The following is a 4,749-nucleotide window of genomic DNA, read 5'->3' as shown; positions in this document are numbered from 1 at the left end:
AACTTAGCATTCTTCTTCATGAAATTCTTTGCTTGTTGTTTACAGACAAAGCTGATGTTGGAGCGAATGCTCTGTGTTCGAACACTCACAAAAATAATGTTTGTTACCTTATTAAAGAAAAATATACCAGTTTCGATTTCCTGGTAGCATATAAAACACTTGACATGCATTAATCCCTTTGCGGAGTTTAATGATGTAATCTATGAAAAATCTATCGCAATGCTTGGCAGCTTCCTGAAATGCTATTTGCATGCACCGCTGTGTTCCGAGAACAGCCTCCTGATGATGCATATCATAAAAATGCTTATGCATTCTTCTGTCGGTTTTATATGGACCATTCGTATTTTTATGAAGCGCAGGTTATAAGTGCAGGAGCTTTCTGTTACCGGTTTTATATTTTACTTTTACTTTACAAATACAAATATGTATGTGGACATGCAAACACCAATTTCCTAATATTTGAAAATGTTTGACTTGTGGGGTGAGAGGAAGAAATGGTCTTATTATTCAAGAATGGTGACAATGAGTTCAAGGTCACTGTCCATAGTTCAAAATTCTCAATATATGCCTACATGTTGCAGGTGATGCCTCTGGTTATAATGTAGCGTTGTAGGTGTAAACTGACCTGGTATACCTGCTATTTTCTTTTGCTACTGTCGACGCTGGTTTGCTAAGGCTCTCTTTTACGATGAAAATTGGCATTTTCACTGCATTTCGAATATAAATATCTGACACGACTGCCTGACTCACACAACATATTGGCTCGGTTTTATCGCTTGCGATTCTAACAATATTTCGGGAGCATCCCAGTTTCAATCTCAGTGAATCTCGTATGGAGTTCGTACTTCAGTCAGTTTATTTATCTATTTATTTTTTTTTGTATGAAAACTGGTTTCTTTGTTTATATTGTACACAACAGCTTTGTTTATGTTCTGTTCTCATTAGTTATATTTTCTTGCCGAATAACACCACGTTTCATATCAAATTTCATCTGTTGCATACGTTAAATCGCTCATCACTTTAAGCAAGTCAGTTCAAATTAGATGTTACTTATGTCCTGGGGAATTTGGAGGATATGAAAACTGCAATGTATTGTATTTTTCCAAAGATAAAATGATTTTTTGAGTTAATGACCGCCTTGAAAACAATTTACATCTCTCACGTTCCCTTTATACGCTGGATTTATATTATTTCTTTTCTTTTGAACTTCCCACAGTAAACAATACTGACATTACCTGAGGTTTATTGGAGACTAGGCACCCAGTATTTTTCTGATGTTTCTTATTCCTGACAGGTTAGTTTTCTTGTGCATCTATTCTCTATACGTAAGCACTGCATCACAGGAAGGAAGCAACCTCACACACACACGCACACACACATACAGTATATATATATATATATATATATATATTATATACATATATGTATATATATATATATATGTATATACATATCTATATATTATATACATATATGTATATATATATATATATGTATATATATATATATATATATATATATATATATATATATATATATATATATATATATATATATATAGTAACTTTTGGAACACTTGTCCCTGTAAAACCTTGAACCCAAATAAAGAAACCCTAGTGCCCATGATTAGATTCATAAACAAACATACGACCTGTCAGAGGGAGGTTACTATTAACCACATGACCACAGTGGTTAAGGGTAGCCTCACCCTAAGATATTGTAGGTGGGTTCGAATCCTACCACGGGCGTCAGGATTTTTTTTTTTTATTTGTTCTTCCTTTTGGGTTTGAGTTGGGGCAGTCATGAATGGGGTGTGGAATGGGTGATGTTTGCAGATGATACGTGAATAACTGGGGATAGTGAGGAGAAGTTATAAAAACTAGCGAAAGAGTTTGGAAGTTAGAGAATAAGGGATGTAGGGAAGGTAACAGGACTTGTGCAAAAGCTTGGGTAGAAACTTGACCAAAGTAAACCAAGGTGGGACTGTACGAAGAACAATTAAGCCAGCTGTGCTTATGGAAGTGATTGGGGATAATGAAGAGAAATTGCAGAAACTTGTAAAAATGTTTGAAAGTCACGGAATAAGTGGTGCAGGAAAGGTAACAGCGTTTGGGCAAAAGCTTAGGAAGAGAACAGAATTATCTAAGGAAGCAAAGGTAGGAAACTTTGAAGGGAAGTGGGGTGATTGCAAATGAAAGAAAGAAAGGTTGATGCTGTAGAGATGAAATTCAATGCTTGAGGGTGTACATAGTGCGAGAAGGGTTATCAGGGTGAGAAATGTGAAGATGCATAAAAAAAAGTGGTAAAAAGATTAATATAAGGTTAACATACACAAAAGGATGTATCGGAATATTTTGAGATGGTTTGGTATGTTGAAAGAATGGGAAAATTTGGGCTAGTGAAAAAAAGTCTAATTCAGAAGTGCTAGGAGGAAGGAGGGTAGAAGCAAGATAATTCGTGGAGGGTGTACGTATGCATACATACACACATATGCATACACATATTACACAGTTCCCTACCAGGTACAAGTAATAACAGAACTGCATTCATGCCATTCTTCCCTTGCAACATTAACTCATGCTTTTGTGTGCATACATGCATGAATGCATACTTAAATACCCAAAAAATGCTGTTTAAACATCGAGTCACTCCCCAGAATTTTCCAGTGTTCATTTTGAACTCTGTTCTGCATAGCAGAAGACGACGCCGGGCTTATTAGATATGGCCGACGGGACTCAGGTGATTGGGAATGAGAGAAGCGATCAGATCTTCCTCAAGGACGCTTGGAATGTGGTATTATCTGAAACCACAAAAGTGACCCCGTTCGTCAAACCTAAGGCCATACAAGTGCGACTACCATAGATTTATGTAACCTGGGATTGTGTGTGTGTGTGTGTGTGTGTGTGTGTGTGTGTGTGTGTGTGTTTTGACGCAATAGGCTTGGCCTGTGTTAGACGGTGAGAGAAAAAGCATCAACTTATGTTAAATTTTGTTGTGCTAACATTAGCAGGTATTTACATATATACATACATACATACATACATATATACATACGCATTGCATGATGTTCCCACTCTTACTCTTTCTGAATCTATCATCTCCAGGTTATGCACACACATGTATATATATATATACACACACACACACACACACACACACACACACACACATATATATATATATATATATATATATATATATATATATATATATATATATATATATATATATATATATATATATATATATATAGTTACTTTCTGAGTCCGGTTGGAAGTTAAATTGACTTTTGAATGTAATTTGCCTTAGGGGGTCAACACCTAGATTTCAGAACGTAAGCAATAAATGTAATTAATAGTATGACTTACCTTGAAATTACATCTATTTAAAAAAATGGGAAGGTCGCCTTTTTCAAACCAGTTGGTGAGATTAACTTACTTTATTTACAGATTTGCAACTAGAAATTAATATGGAAAGGCTGGCAGTTCAGCAATCAACGCACATGCAATATGCAATAAAAGTGTAACTACATTTAGCAAATAAATAAATCTGATAAGGCTACAGCCCTGCCAAGAGTTTGATACGAATCTTATAAAACACTTCGAAGTGAGACTGGCTTATAAAATTATTTTACATTAGCACAATGACAACGCTGAGTGGCCCTTCTACTGTCGAGTTCAGAAGGTGGAACTGAGTCTTCTAAGGCAATTGTTTCACAAGGCAGGGGCAGAACTCAAAGAGTCACATTCCAGGATTCTGGAAAAGAATCCCAGGTCAGCATTCATGTACACACTGATTTTCTCTAACATGAAATTAATTATTCACAATGGAAGGAAGTAGTAATTAGATTTAATTAGTACATGGTAACACTATGGTGGGAATGCTCTAATTATTATCACAAAACAAACTTAATTTAGACTTGGAACAAGTCATGAGGGCAAATGTGCATGCTAGGCTGTGGAAAACAAAGGGACTTTGTTTGGGAGCATGAAAAATTGGAAATACTGAAAATGGAGAGAAATTCAGAACAAGGAAAAGAACACTGGCGTTACTTGCAACTTCAAGATGTACTTATTGCATCTGTGCATGCAGCTCGCTTGCAAGAGATGGATTCAGGCCGCAGAAGTCCCAACACATGGCCAGTGGGATGAGGACAGGACAGCACTGGCTTGGTGCTGTTAAGATTCAAGTGACCCTGCGCTGTAGAGATCTGGCGTAGAGTGGGATGGAGAGAGGTCACCGAGGTGACCCGTTTTTCCAGTGGCGGGCACAGGACAGCAGTATATCCAGAAGAAGCAATAACAGCCAGCACAAGGGTCAAAGGGAAATAGGTCTTATAGTTAATACTAACTAAGGGTCAGCCTAGCAGCCCAATTACTATCCTGACTGATCCTTGTGCCCTAACGGCTTTCTGTCCCCCAATATCGTACGATAGTGGGGTAGGACGACTACATTCTGTCCCCCCCTAGTGGGGGTCTCCTCCAGCCACCATGAAATTTGATTTCCTAGCTAACATACTGGAGGGCCGAATTTTATAAATACGTGAATATATATATATATATATATATATATATATATATATATATATATATATATATATATATATATATATATATATATATATATATATATATATATATATATATATATATATGGAGAGAGAGAGAGAGAGAGAGAGAGAGAGAGAGAGAGAGAGAGAGAGAGAGAGAGAGAGAGAGAGAGAGAGAGAGGTGTGTGTGTGTGAGTGTG

At 36.6% G+C, this 4,749-nt stretch overlaps 1 long non-coding RNA gene across 1 annotated transcript; it reads right to left on the bottom strand.

Annotated features, from left to right (window-relative positions):
* Window positions 1–3,424: 3,424 nt before the first annotated feature.
* Window positions 3,425–4,441, bottom strand: LOC136838701 (uncharacterized). The gene is made up of 2 exons (XR_010853089.1): window positions 4,053–4,441; window positions 3,425–3,756 (listed from the first exon to the last, which is right to left on the bottom strand). It is a non-coding gene; the product is annotated as an uncharacterized lncRNA (long non-coding RNA).
* Window positions 4,442–4,749: the final 308 nt, after the last annotated feature.

This window comes from Macrobrachium rosenbergii, chromosome 5 (genome assembly GCF_040412425.1).
Source record: "Macrobrachium rosenbergii isolate ZJJX-2024 chromosome 5, ASM4041242v1, whole genome shotgun sequence".
Classification (NCBI taxonomy): domain Eukaryota; kingdom Metazoa; phylum Arthropoda; class Malacostraca; order Decapoda; family Palaemonidae; genus Macrobrachium; species Macrobrachium rosenbergii.
Note: the sequence above shows the minus strand (reverse complement) of the source record. Positions and strands in the feature narration are given on the sequence as shown.